This window comes from Salmo trutta, chromosome 7 (assembly GCF_901001165.1).
Source record: "Salmo trutta chromosome 7, fSalTru1.1, whole genome shotgun sequence".
Taxonomy (NCBI): domain Eukaryota; kingdom Metazoa; phylum Chordata; class Actinopteri; order Salmoniformes; family Salmonidae; genus Salmo; species Salmo trutta.
This window is the reverse complement of record NC_042963.1, coordinates 3202777-3218598: the sequence shown is the minus strand read 5'-3', so window position 1 is coordinate 3218598 and position 15822 is coordinate 3202777. Positions and strand designations below refer to the sequence as shown.

General features: G+C 40.6%; 1 protein-coding gene across 4 annotated transcripts in view; it reads left to right on the top strand.

Moving 5' to 3' along the window:
* Positions 1–1268: 1268 nt before the first annotated feature.
* The window catches only part of LOC115196757 (talin-2-like), a 158421-nt gene continuing 143867 nt past the window's right edge, over positions 1269–15822 (top strand). For 3 of the 4 annotated variants that reach the window (XM_029757643.1, XM_029757640.1, XM_029757642.1), the window contains exon 1: positions 1269–1321. The gene's annotated coding sequence lies outside the window, so the exon portion shown is untranslated. The remainder of the gene's footprint in view (positions 1322–15822) is intronic. The other variant, XM_029757641.1, reaches the window with a different exon arrangement.

The window sequence follows — 15822 nt, the reverse complement described above, 5'->3', positions numbered from 1 at the left end:
GACAAGAGGAATACCTATGTAAGAATGCTGTTCATCGACTACAGCTCAGCATTTAACACCATAGTACCCTCCAAACTCGTCATTAAGCTCGAGACCCTGGGTCTCGACCCCGCCCTGTGCAACTGGGTCCTGGACTTTCTGACGGGACGCCCCCAGGTGGTGAGGGTAGGAAACAACATCTCCACCCCGCTGATCCTCAACACTGGGGCCCCACAAGGGTGCGTTCTCAGCCCTCTCCTGTACTCCCTGTTCACCCATGACTGCGTGGCCATGCACGCCTCCAACTCAATCATCAAGTTTGCAGACGACACTACAGTGAAGTAGTAAAAAGAAGTACTGGTCTGCCTGATCTAATGGTAAACTACCAGTGATGTGTTGGAAGACATTTTCAGTCATGTCCATAACTAAAAGTCAAAATTCTAGTCATAGAAATACAATGAATAGAATGATTTTCTAGTCATTTTATTTCTAAAAAGCATATGTACATATTCTATTCATTCCTTTACACTTGTGTGTATAAGGTAGTTGTTGTGAAATTGCTAGATTACTTGTTAGATATTACTGGAACTAGAAGCACAAGCATTTCGCTACACTCACATTAACATCCGCTAACCATGTGTATGTGACCAATAAAATTTGATTTGATTTGTGTGGCACTTTGTCTAATATTGATTAATGTTGATTATTGGTTGTGTATTGGTAAATATGAATACTGAAGGCCTAAATATTTACAGGAGATATTTTTAGATGATTACTGTTTATTATGAAGTATTTATCATTGATATAGGCTACTTACCTGTTATGAGGTTTTATGAAATGTACCCGTTGTTTAAACAGATGGTATTGCCCAGGGAAGGGATAATTGCCCTTATGATCTCTTATTTACTATTAATCATACATTGAAAATGTATGCTTACATTTTGTTTTTACTTGAAGGTTGGTGGTTCCCTGCCCCCTCCCTCCCTCCCTCCCTCCCTCACACACACTCACAGACAGACAGACACGCACATGTAGTTATTGCTGTATAATTAGTGCTACTGAATATGCGCCAAGTTCTTTGGTATATAGGGTTATAGGTCTACATATACTGCATTAATGTCAGCCTACTGTGTTGAAAAGACAGGCTGGAAATGTGTTGCGTGCGAGTGTGTGACGCGCTTCCTCTTTTCTGCGCACAGAAATCGGTACATTTTTCTCTTCGGTCGTTTACGATTCCACAAACTAGGAGGGGCTTGATACCGTGGAGGCAGGACTGCTGCTGCTTACACTGTGACTGTACATCCACCTCAGCCCGCATGCACTAACGATTGACAGATTTCAGGTAGGATTTAAGCTTTTTTATCGTTCCAATGTGTTTTTAACACGGATGTTTTAGGTTAGTATGTATCTTTGTATCTTGTATCTTTTATTAGGCTAGTATTTATTCACTTGTTTTCACTTAGGCTAGTGTGTTAATTTCATATGTCGTTTGCCCATAATTGAATGATGGTTGATTTCATTGCACCTGCAAACACGTAGGCTATTTAATATGGGACAATCGTATTACTTAATTAAACATAACTGCATATCTTGAGTAAATATTTGGACTATAGTTTCCAGAGCCTCATCTTGCCAATGAGAAATATTCAGTCCGTTATCCGAAGGATGTGCGAACTTGTGAGGCAATCCTCTATTGACCGGTGTTACATTGTAACGTTTGATATTATGTAGGCTACATTGTAGATTCCACAGTCACTGCTGTCATCACTAAAGGGTGAATTTGCAGTCATATTTTAATGGTATGTCCTAAACCTGTCAATGCCACGGTCATGTTCCCAAAACTAATAGAATTAGGCTACTGTAGCCTAACCGAAAATGTCAAGCCGCTAACGTTACCCCACCACTACTCTACTACTAGCCTACAGTACATCAAGACAACCATTTCCCAGATTATGAGATTGAGCTGTAACCTAATAAATGCTGTCCATGGGCTATTTAGAGCATCATTGATTAAAATGAGAATGGGGGAAAAAATGTAAATGTTGGGTGTTTTACTTTAGCCTACATGTAGTTACATTACATGATAACTATAAACGACGAGCCTCCCTCCCCCTCATTGCCCTACATAAGCCAATAGCTTACATTATAAGCCTATGATGCTGAGTGCATGTTGGAAGCAGCAAACCGTTTGCGATTCCTGCTACTCCTGCCTTCTTGTTCATGTAGTTACAGACCCGAGTTGGGTCCAGATTTGGTCACAGAAGGCTACGGGTTAGAGTCCTTCAACCATCGCCAGTGGCACTGCATGGTAATACAGCTGCACTGTATTTGAAAGACAGCGTAGTAGCAGGTGTCCAAAGGCGCATCCCAAGATATGGTCATAACAGCGGTCCAAATTTACCCGTCAAAGGTCGTATTTATATTTTTCTAGACCAAACCATTTGGAGTGGTAAGAGGACACAACATAGCATGCGCCAAATATCATGACATGTTATTCGAGACAACTTGGTCATGCATATGCATAACTTGGTCAGACATCAAATACATTTAAATTTAAAGTGTGAACTTGTGGTCAGCTTTTGTCAACAGACACACTGCTTAATAGTCGATATGCCTAAGGCATTCTGCTCCACAGCATGCTTACTTGTTAGGTAGCCTATATGTGGACCATTCATTTGAGTCATGTGACACGTTTTGTGCTAACTAGTATCCTTGGGACATCCTTAACCCTCCCCTAACCTTAACCCTTACCTTAACCATTTGAAAGTTCAACTTTAATGGCGGTAGGGACGTCCCAAGGACCTGAACAGCATGGACCCCATCTGACATGCTGAATTCCAAATGGACCCCTAACCCCGAGGCACTCCTGTAGATCTGAAAGGATTGCTTATGTGTAATGGCAAGACTTTGACTCAGCCAATCAGATGGCAAATTGAATAAAGTTTATATGAGCATGTCAAATTTTGTGTCAAATAAAAGCTAATCTATATTTTTGGGAAATAAAGGTATAGATATGTTTTTCATCCATTTTCGACTCTAAAGATTAGGAATAAGCAAAGGCTTTGATTGCTGGTCACACAGATAGAAAAGGGGATCTTAAAAAACATATATTTATCATTTATATTTAGTTTTGCAGAAATTATTCTGCTTTCTATAAGTTTAAGAAATATTGCTTAATGTCTTGTCATTCTGTTACCAAAACCCCACATAACTTTAAAATGTTTTCAAATTTCTCTCCCTCATGAGGAGGGAGGATTATGAAAGTTCACAGAATTAACAAGTAAAGGTAGACCTACCAATTTGATTTTGTTTTTACTGATAACAATTTTGTTTATGAATTATTACGTGATTAATACGCATCACTCTGTTACCAAATCGGTAACACATTGACCGAAAAATAAATAACAGAATTACTGCAATTGAATTGGCCACAATAGGAAATCACAGTAGTCGCAGACCAGAGTTGCAGTAGAATACAGTCAAAAGTAGAGGTCAGTACAGTAGAAATACAGTACAGTAGAGCACACATTAGTAGACAGAATACTATAATATACTCTATTGGACACTACTGTGCTCTTCTGTACTGAACTATACTCTACTTTTTTTTCTTTACTCTACTCTAATGTGCTCTGCTGTACTCTACTTTCTGTGCTGTACTGAACTACACTCTACTCCACTATACTATACTGTAAATCAAATCACATTTTATTTGTCACATGTGCCAAATACAACAGGTGTAGACCTTAGCGTGAAATGCTTACTTACAAGCCCTTAAGCAACAATGCTGTTCAAGAAATAGAGTTAAGAAAATATTTACTAAATAAAGTAAAACATAAAATAAAAAGAAACACAATAAAATAACAACAAGGCTGTATACAAGGGGTACCGGTACTGAGTCAATATGCGGGGGTACGGGTTAGTCAAGTTAATTTGTACATGTAGTTAGGGGTAAAGTGACTATGCATAGATAATAAACAGTGAGTAGCAGCAGTGTAAAAACAAAAGGGGTGGTGTCAATGTAAATAGTCCGGGTGGCCATTTTATTAATTGTTCGGCAGTCTTATGGCTTTGGGGTAGAAGCTGTTAAGGAGCCTTTTGGACCTAGACTTGGCGCTCCGGTGCCTCTTGCCGTGCTGTGGCAGAGAGAACAGTCTATTACTTTGGTGACTGGAGCCTTTAACAATGTTTGGGGCCTTCCTCTGACACCGCCTAGTATATAGGTCCTGGATGGCAGGAAGTTTGGCACCAGTGATGTACTGGGCCGTACGCACTACCCTCTAGCACCTTAGTCAGATGCCGAGCAGTTGCCATACCAGGCAATGATGCAACCAGTCAGGATGCTCTCGATGGTGGAGCTGTAGAACCTTTTGAGGATCTGGGGATCCATGCCAAATCTTTTCATTCTCCTGATGGGGAAAAGGTGTTGTCGTGCCCTCTTCACGACTGTCTTGGTGTGTTTGGATCATGATAGTTTCGTTGGTGACGTGGACACCAAGGAACTTGAAACTCTCGACCTGCTCCACTACAGCCCAGTCGATGTTAATGGGGGCCTGTTTGTACCTCCTTTTCCTGTAGTCCACGATCAGCTCCTTTGTCTTGCTAACATTGAGGGAGAGGTTGTTGTCCTGGCACCACACTGCCAGGTTTCTGACCTCCTCCCTATAGGCTGTTTCTTCATTGTCGGTGATCAGGCCTACCACTGTTGTGTCGTTGGAAAACTTAATGATGGTGTTGGAGTCGTGCTTGGACACGCAGCCGTGGGTGAACAGGGAGTACAGGAGGGGACTAAGCACGCACCCATGAGGGGCACCAGTGTTGCGGATCAGCGTGGCAGATGTGTTGTTGCCTACCCTTACCACCTGGGGGTGGCCTGTCACGAAGTCAAGTTGCAGAGGGAGGTGTTTAGTCCCAGGGTCCTTAGCTTAGTGAGTACTATGCTGTTAAATGCTGAGCTGTAGTCAATGAACACCATTCTCACATAGGTGTTTCTTTTGTCCAGGTGGGAAAGGGCAGTGTGGAGTGTGATTGAGATTGCGGCATCTGTGGCTCTGTTGGGGCGGTATGTGAATTGGAGTGAGTCATGACCAGCCTTTCAAAGCACTTAATGGCTACCAACGTGCGTGCTACGGGGTGGTAGTCCTTTAGGCAGGTTACTTTTGCTTTCTTGGGCATAGGGACTATGGTGATCTGCTTGAAACCCACGACCTTGTGAATGTTGACCTGTTTTAAAGGTCTCGCTCACATCGGCTCCGGAGAGTGTGATCACACAGTGTGATCACACAGCAAGCATATAAGGCATTTAGCTCATCTGGTAGGTTCATGTCACTGGGCAGCTCGCTGTTGGGTTTCCCTTTGTAGTCCGTAATACAAGCCCTGCCACATCCGACGAGCGTCGGAGCCGGTGTAGTAGGATTCAGTCTTATTCCTGTATTGACGCTTTGCCTGTTTGATGGTTCTTCTGAGGGCATAGCAGGATTTCTTATAAGCGTCCGGATTAGTGTCCCACTCATTGAAAGCGGCAGCTCTAGCCTTTAGCTCGGTGCGGATGTTGCCTGTAATCCATGGCTTCTGGTTGGGATATGCATGCACAGACACCAGCTGTTATTGTACTGAACTATAATCTACTCTTTTTTTATTGCACTTTACTGAGCTGTACTGTACTGTGCTAGACTGTACTGTACTGTGCTGTACTGTGATGTTAAAACTTGTGAAAAATGGATGTTGATAATTGATACCAATTTTGTCCTATCTGGACCAACCAAATTTGCTCTTGTTTGGGGGCTGAGCTCATTCGAATAATAGCCAGTGTGTGGAATAATATACAAACATGCAAAGGAGAATATTACATTTTTCTACCTTTTTGTCTACCTATTCAGGATACATCACCATGAAGAGAATGACATTCATAACCATGCATTTCTGTATAGTACAGATCATTGACCCATGATGTCATTCTGTTACCGTCATTCTGTTACCGGGTGTTGAGCCACTTCACTTACTGTTGTTCAATAACCAAAATATATTTTTCAAACATCTTTCTGCAGACATCTTTGAATCTGAATGCGGAGTAGATATTTAAGAGTTTTTGGAGAATGTGGTCACATAAACTGATGGAGATTTTACTGTCATTTTGTTACCTTTGCATCTGCAATATTCCTCAAGTAGATGTGTTTCAGGAAAATGTTCTGTGGCAATTGTTAAAAGTAGACATCTGCATATAGGTGTATGGTTTATCAATCACTGGTTTTTGGTTGGCAATGGTTTTTAAATCAAAAAGTGAGTTTCAGTGTCATTCTGTTACTGTGGAATTGCCCTATCAAACCCTTTCAGAGCTTCATTTAAAAAAAAACTGTTTTATCCCGAATTTCATGATATCCAATTGGTAGTTACAGTCTTGTCCCATCGCTGCAACTCCCGTACAGACTCGGGAAATGTGAAGGTCGAGAGCCATGCATCCTCCAAAACAAGACTCTACAGTATTTGTGCAAAGCTGTCATCAAGGCAAAGGATGGCTACTTTGAAGAATCTCAAATATAAATATATTTTGATTTGTTGATTCCATATGTGTTATTTCACATCTACTTGAGGAATATTATTCTAAATTTTTTATTAAATTAAAACACTCGAATGAGTAGGTGGGTCCAAACTTTTGACTGCTACTGTGTGTGTAATATATATATTAATATCATATTTTTATTTTTTATTATTTATTTTGCTCAGAAAACTTAATTCAGCCCGCAGGCCGCCAGTTGGGGCACCCTGCACTAGAGACTGTGTGCCAAAATCAGACTTAAAATGCACTGTAGGACTTTGCATAAAGTAATGATATCTGAATGTCATATACTGTTTGAAGAACAGGATAGTAAAGGCAAGCGAATGTCAAAAGTGTTCAGGTGTTATGCATCCATACTGAACTGTTCCAGTGTTAACCCTTGGCCAGTCCATGTTCAGAGCTGGAGTGGGTTCTCCTCATGATCCTACAGTACAGAGCATCTGTGCTCCATCAGTCTGTCATGTACCCAGTTATAATTGGCTCACATTACCACAAGTGTTGAAAGTTCAGATGGAGCATGCACTTGCCAACGGCAACTGATAAAGTCCTATACAGTTAATCTAACATCACCTCATGGAAAACACAGAGGGGAATTTTGCAGCTTCCCATTCAGTGGTTACAGCTGCAGGATGACCAGAGGTTGCAATATCAGCAGCACTGTACCACTTTTAAAACTGGCTGAGGTACACAGCATATTTCTGGATCCTTCCAACAGAGTTAGGTTGTCAGATCCATGTGGGTGGCTCACAGGTAGAAACTCAATGTTCTTTACTGCTGGATGGCTTTCACCACATTCTATCAGTTGTTGATGTAGTCGTCACAATATGCAAGATATAATCCAACGTACAGTAGAATACCTGGCTTAGACAATTAACAAGTGAAGTCATCCTGTCTCTGTCATGTGTGCAGTATCAGATTATATTCAACGTACAGTCAATACACACTGAAACCTGATATCAGGTCAGACAGTATGCCTTATTACAGTATATGTTTACCTCTTATTGTCATTTCCCCATCTGTATCGTCATCTAGCTGGAGTAATTCAACTTCAGCTCTCTCGTTAATGGTTTACATTGACTTTGCATGACCAGAAGCCACCCATTTAAGAGGCCTATGAAAATTACTCTGGATTATGGAAGCTATTAAGGTCCTTGTTAAACAAGCTCCAATTCATGCAAAATTGCCCTCTGTGTAAATTATTCAACTTGTAGGTTTATTGTATTTTGTGGAATTACTAGTACTTGAGATCCCATTTGGGACTCTGCAAAAATGTCATGGGGAAACGGCACAGTGATCCATGCTAGAGAAATAGTCTTTACATTTTAATTTTGGCAAATTAATGCATTTTGTGGCATGTGTTTTAGATAAACAGGTGCTAATGACAGTGTAATGAACTATGCTACTCTCTCTTCATCACTCATGATCAAAAGGCTTTAATAAATCCAATTAATTACCTCTGTGTTTACTTCCTTAAAGAAGGCCTGCTGCTCCAGCAGAGCCATTCTGATTCTCATTGGCTATTTCCCAGGTCATAGAGGAAGGACAGGATCCCATCAGTCAAACATATTTGAAGCTCAATGTTCGTTTGAGGAGAAATATGTGGGATAAAACTAATGTGCTGCACATCGATAGGAGAGTATTTTTGCAAAAAAAAAAAAATCTGTAGATCTGTGAAAAAAGCTGTCAAAAATAAATATCATCATGGTGACAAAGGTCACTCAATCAAAGGTTCATTAGAAACAGTCAGTTGTTCTTTATCTACTGCACAGTACCAGTGAAGAGGACAAGCTGCTGTTTACAGTGTGTGAGAGGAGGCCTATGTTTCCCTGTCATCCATTAGAAAGTAGTTTTCCTCCCAGCTGTTGCAGTTGCTCCGTCACTAACATAGCATTCCTGGACGGAATTCCCCAGGAAATGTTTAGTCAGAGGATTGGGATGTAAGGGATTGGGGAAGTGAGGGTTTTGGAGTCATCAGAGAATGTGTGGGAGTTGGAAACTGCAACACACCCTGTGCTATACTGTGCTACGGAAGCTCTGACCCTGCCTTTGTGTTCTCTGTTTACCACTGAAATATATGTGCTACGTGCTGCTTACTGCTCTCTATATGGTCACAGCATTTCAGATCTGTAGGGCTTGCCTGCTTTTTAAGGAACACAAGGTAGCTATCTTATTTTTTTCTTCTTGGGTTCAACAATATGTATTTCTAGCATGGTGGATGGGTTTAGCAATGACTAACAATGGGTACTATGAACTATCCCTTTGATCCAGTGGCAGTGAAAGGATTGGATGTGGAGAGTAGGTTTATGTTTTTTTTTATTAAGTTAACATGGTTTGTGTGGATGTTGGCTTGGGTGGTTGTTGGGGGGGTATGTGTGTGTGTTCAGGTTAAAATAGCAAGACATTATTATACTTAGACAGTGAGAGACAGTGAATGTTTATTTGGTTCGATATTGTTCTGTCCACTAGATTTCAATTATGGTGCATGTGACTTTTCTATGGCATTTTCTAGAATGATCTATGCATGTTGAATGAAATGAAGTAAGTGAACTCACCTTGTCTCCTGGGAGGAATGAACTGAGTGGGGCTCATTGTTGGAATAATTCCCTCCTCAGTCCTCATATACACATTTTCCAGAATCACTTCCCTCACTTGCTCTCTCGCAGTGTGTCAGAGCTTTTCTAGGGGAAGTCCTGGTCTTTTACAGAGTTAAAGGACAAGTACAGTAGAAAGAATGTTCCTGTGATTAAGAGGTCACTCACTCGCTCTACACAACAGCTGAGCAATCCACCTCCACTTTCACTCTTACTTAGATATTATTGATGATGCAAAAATATAGCTACAGTCAAATGGAACACAACATCTTGCTGCCGGAGTCTGAGATATCAGAGAGACGAGGGACTGTTTCTGACCACTGCTGATATGTGCATGATTTTCTGGCACTTTACTGCAGCATAAGCATCAATCAGGTGGGTGCTACGCTGTCGGCAATGGAGGATCAGCTACCTACGTAGGAGCGGCTGCTATGGGGGAACTGGGAGCGTCAGACAAGGCAATGGGCCCTGATGAAACGTTCTTGGCCTGTCTGACAGACTGACTTTCTCCCTGGCTGTACTGTACCATCGATGCGCCCTCCGCTCAAGCCATACTCAAGCCATCATCTATAAGTCTTTGCTAGGTAAAGCCCCACCTTATCTCAGCTCACTGGTCACCATAGCAGCACCCACCCGTAGCATGCGCTCCAGCAGGTTTATTTCACTGGTCACCCCCAAAGCCAATTCCTCCTTTAGCTGCCTTTCCTTCCAGTTCTCTGCTGACAATGACTGGAACGAATTGCAAAAATCACTGAAGCTGGAGACCCATATCTCCCTCACTAACTTTAAACACCAGCTGTCAAAGCAGCTCACAGGTCACTGCACCTGTACATAGCCCATCTGTAAATAGCCCATCCAACTACCTCATCCCCATACTGTTATTTCTTTTTGTGTTCCTTTGCACCCCAGTATCTCTACTTGCACATTCATCTTCTGCACATCTATCACTCCAGTGTTTAATTGCTAAATTGTAATTATTTTGCCACTATGGCCTATTTATCCTTACCTCCCTTATCCTGTTGAGGACAGACGTTCCTAGCCAATATCCAATGGAACAGCGTGGCGCGAAATACAAAACCTCAAAAATGCAATAATTTAAATTTTTCAAACATACGACTATTTTACACCATTTTAAAGATAAGACTCTCGTTAATCTAACCACATTGTCCGATTTCAAAAAGGCTTTACAGCGAAAGCAAAACATTAGATTATGTTAGGAGAGTACATAGACCAAAATAATCACACAGCCATTTTCCAAGCAAGCATATACGTCACAAAAACCCAAAACACAGCTAAATGAAGCACTAACCTTTGATGATCTTCATCAGATGACACTCCTAGGACATTATGTTATACAATACATGTATGTTTTGTTCAATCAAGTTCATATTTATATCCAAAAACAGCTTTTTACATTGGCGTGTGATGTTCAGAACATGCATTCCCACCAAAAACTTCCGGTGAATTTACAAAATTACTCATCATAAACGTAGACAAAATACATAACAATCATTTTAAGAATTATAGATACAGAACTCCTTTATGCAATCGCTATGTCCGATTTTAAAATAGCTTTTTGGCGAAAGCACATTTTTCAATATTCTGAGTACATAGCTCAGCCATCACGGCTAGCTATTTTGACACCCGCCAAGTTCGGAGCAAACTAAACTCAGAATTAGTATTAGAAATATTGTATTACCTTTGCTGATCTTCGTCAGAATGCACTCCCAGGACTGCTACTTCCACAAGAAATGTTGTTTTTGTTCCAAATAATCCATAGTTATGTCCAAATACCTCCGTTTTGTTCGTGCGTTCAGGTCACTATCCAAAGGGTAACGCGCGAGCGCATTTTGAGACAAAAAAAGTAAAAATGTTCCATTACCGTACTTAGAAGCATGTCAAACGTTGTTTAAAATCAATTTTTATGGTATTTTTCTCGTAAAATAGCGATAATATTCCAACCGGACAATAGTGTATTCATTCAAAGAGGAAAAGAAAAAACAGCGTGCACGCAGGAACGCGCATATCCAATCTCTTTGTCCCCAGGCAGACCAATGAGAAACTGAGCTACTATACTCTGCCCAGAGACAGGAGATGGCTCAATCCACTTTCTGAAGGCTTTAGACAGCCAATGGAAGCCTTAGAAAGTGCAACATAACCCCACAGATACTGTAGTTTCGATAGAGAATCAAAAGAAGAACTACAAATTCTCAGACAGGCCACTTCCTGCTCGGAATTTTCTCATGTTTTTGCCTGCCATATGAGTTCTGTTATTCTCACAGACACCATTCAAACAGTTTTAGAAACTTCAGAGTGTTTTCTATCCAAATACAAATAATATGCATATTCTAGTTTCTGGGCAAGAGTAGTAACCAGTTTATATCGGGTACATTTTTTTATCCGGCCGTGAAAATACTTCCCCCTATCCTAAACAGGATTTATCTTCCCTCATTTGCACCCTCTGTATATAGACTTTTTTCTCTATTTTGTCATTGACTGTATGTTTGTTTATTCCATGTGTAACTCTGTGTTGTTGTTTGTGTCGCACTGCTTTGTTTTATCTTGGCCAGGTCGCAGTTGTAAATGAGAACTTGTTCTCAACTAGCCTACCTGGTTAAATAAAGGTGAAAAAAACGTACTTTTCCTAACTGCCTTAATTGCATTCTTCCTTCTTTAATTTGTTGTTCATTTTTGCATTACGTATTTTGTTAACAAGAGAACCACAATGGAAAAAAGTAGATACACTTTTTTTTGTGTTATCCTCTGATTTCTAAATGCATTTTATCCACGTGTGGTTGTATTATGTTTTTGCTTTTTTTAATGGTCAAATAATCATATCATATTTACACAGAAATATTTTGATGTGGCTCCGCATTTAAAGAAAGACGGGGTCCTTGGTCTTCGGATTATTCTAGAGATATTTTTGAGTGGCATGACATTGAAGAAGCAGCTTTAGATTATGATGATGGTTATGAAACATGTTATCATCTGTATGTATATCAGTGACAGTAGTAATTGGAGCTGTGGTGGACTCCGCCATGGCAGACATATGACAAGTAGGTCAGTAGACTGACTCCAGTGTGGTAGGGTTCAGGTCAGTGCACTGGTACGTGCCATGCTGCCAGCCTGCTCATCTATGGGTCAAACAGGGTGCCTGTCTGAGCCAGCGGCCAATGTGACAACATTTGGATATGTTGCCTCAAGCGCCCTGTTTGGGTTAGTTTCCATGTTTGTGTTCTCGCAAATGTGTTCTCTCTTTGTGTAATACATTGAAGTAAAGTTGAATATAGCAGTATGTATGGTATCTTTGAGGTGAGCTTCTAATATGAAAGGTACAATTTAATATTGAAAATGGAAAAGCTTTATTCTTGTTAAGTTTCTATTCGGCCTTGGAGGATGGTTGGGAGCTGAGTGAATTACTTTCTGGTAAGCATTTCTTCAGTATTGTTAATTCCTCAAGAATGATATATTTATAGAATTGAATACTGCAAACTGTCATTTCATTTAAACTAGGTTTTGACAGTAATTATGCATGGTATTGTCTGCAGTCATCATTGGTATGTATTTAAGCAATAAGGCCCGAGGGTGTGTGGTATATGGCAAATATACCAGGGCTAAGGGCTGTTCTTCTGCACGATGCAATGCAGAGTACCTGGACACAGCCCTTAGCCGTGGTATATTGGCCATATACCACAAACCCCTGAGGTGCCTTATTGCTATTAAAAACTGGTTACCAACGTAATTAGAGCAGTAGAAATAAATGTTTTGTCATACCCATGGTATACAGTCTGATATACCACGGCTTTCAGCCAATCAGCATTCAGAGCTCGAACCACCCAGTTAATAATTTCCTTTTTTTTTTATCAACCTGATGTCAGAGGGATAATTATTAACATGCTGTTAATGTGTGTGTTTGTTTATAAATATTCTGATTGTTGCTAGATAGAGGCAATACTTCTCAGGGGAAAAACTTGATCAACATATCTGTTGTATGGAAAAGGAAAGGAATGCCTTTGGACATGGTTCTGCTCCCCTACAGGGAAATGTATTATCTGTGGTAAGGATCATGAGATGTCTTCTATTCAGCTGCATGTGAAAATGATGAAAGTTGAAAAGTTCAACTGATGCTCCTCAGGGTTGTATATGCTTGTTTCCACCACTAATGATTTGAATGAGTACTATTGAGTATCTGGCCACAGAATCAATGTGGTCAGTTATGGGGCCACTAACCAGAGCACATACTGCACTGACAAACTGTTCACCTAACATACACAGTTACCAGTGCACAATGTCTAAAGGACAGTACTTTGCAATCCACAGAACAGAGCAAGGTACCTGGCACACTTTGCATCCCGTAATGACTGTTTGTTCCCTGTGAATAATGGTTAACTTGTTGTGACCTGCCTGGGCTTTTTGTTCTTTAAGTATAGTGGACAAAACTCATGGCCTAGTGGTCAACCCCTCAAATACTTGTATTATCTACGTACGGACAAGGATTGTATTTGACTCATGTTTACACTAAATCATTTATAGGAGTCTTAGTTGGCATATTTGTGCTATGCTGTTGAAGCACAGTGTGTGTGTGATGGGGCCAATGTGACCGTGAGTTCTGCTCCCCTACAGGGAGAATTGAGTGGGAAAAATACCAGAATTTGGGGGATTTTCACAAAATGTGGTGTAATATGAGGCTTTGCTGCTTGCTTTGTAATATGAGTCGTATTTTGATATCAATATCTGTTTTATTTTATTTTTTATTCATGAATATTGACAAATATAAACAAATGTTATTTGGTTATTTTTTTTCTTCTATATATTGTTGAACATAATATACTCTACAGTTATATCAGTGTTCCAGAGTGGAATCTCTGCTAGTGTTAGAGTTATGATCCAATTTGTAAGCATTCCCAAGCAAGTGAATGTGAAAATGGACTCAAAATGGTTGCCCTCTGCTGGTGATTTGCAGGCGGGGGCAATGATGCAAGTAAAAGGAGGTCTGTTATTGGTTACATTGCCTACTATGACTATTTCTCTCTGTAAAATGGGCAATAACTCTAAAAGTAGCAGAGCTCCCACTCTGGAAGTTTGAAATGCCTGTGGAGTGTATATAACTTTAGACCTGGGTAAGGCCAAAATGTAATACATATGCCAACTTTGATCAAGTATTTCTCAATGCTTTTAGATACAAATGTAAAATATATGCAGTACCAGTCAAAAGTTTGGACACCTACCCATTCAAGGGTTTGTCTTTATTTTTACTATTTTTTTTACATTGTATAATAATAGTGAATACCTCAAAACTATGAAATAACACATATGGAATCATGTAGTAACCAAAAAAGTGTTAAACAAATCTAAATATATTTGAGATTGTTCAAAGTAGCCGCCCTTTGTCTTGATGACTTTGTCTGCGGTCCAACTCATCCCAAACCATCTCAATTGGGTTGAGGTCGAGTGATTGTGGAGGCCAGGTCATCTGATGCAGCACTCCATCCCTCTTTCTTGGCTATCTTCTGTATAACACCCCTACCTTGTCACAACACAACTGATGGTGGCTCAAACTGATTGGCTCAAACAAAATAACTTTCAACAAGGCACACCTGTTAATTGAAATGCATTGCAGGTAACTACCTCACGAAGCTGGTTGAGAGAATGCCAAGCATGTGCAAAGCTGTCATCAATGCAAAGGGTGGCTACTTAAAATATATTTTGATTTGTTTAACACTTTTTTGGGGTTACTACATGATTCCATATGTGTTATTTTATAGTTTTGTCTTCACTATTATTATACAATGTAGAAAATAGTACAAATAAAGAAAAACCCTTGAATGAGTAGGTGTGTACAAACGTTTGACTGATACTGTATGTCAGCAACCCTTCCTCCAAAAGACCATTCAATGGATTACATTTAGTGAAAATCTCCCAAATCATGTTCTTGTTTCCTGAGTAATCACTCAATTTTAGCAGCAAGCTCTGTGGGGTCCTGATGGCATTGCCCCCCTTCCTACATCAGCATGCTGGGAGAGCTCTGTATTGGCAGAGTCTCTCACAGGACCCCATAGGATCCATAGGAGTGGGATGCTAAGACTGCTGATCGAGCCACTCATCGATCCGCATTGATGAAACATCAGAGCTCAATATGTCAGAGCAGTATACCTCCTGGACATAGTCAGTTAGATTTGATTCATTTTTATTAAAGTTTTTCTCTCTATTCTAAATGACGTTGTCTATCAGACTGGCAAAATTTAAATACTGTATAGTTTGAAAATCATCCCACTGTTAGTGTGTCATGATGGCAGTTGGCCAATGACTTTAAAGGCAGACTCACTGGACAACAGATGAGGCCAAGGGCTGGGGGAGCAGGGAGCTTGGATGGAAATAGAACGACAAATGAACCAACAACACAATTATATTGTTGTTGAACTGCACAGTTGATCTCATCTTATTTGTCTGCAGTAGACGACCCTCCTGTCTATAGAGCACCACTGAAAATACTGCTGTCCTCTACTTAAGGTCCTCTGTATCGTGCTGCTCACCGTGCTGCTGACCCAGTGACACCTACAGGCTCCAGCCCTCTCTCTCTCTCCTCTCCAGAGCCCTGTGTCTTCCCCAGGCCAGCCCAGCCAGGCAGCCACTTTGCTCTGGCTCATGGCTACGGCGTCAGAACCTTGCCTCACAGGGAGAGAGGAGTGTGGGCCGCTT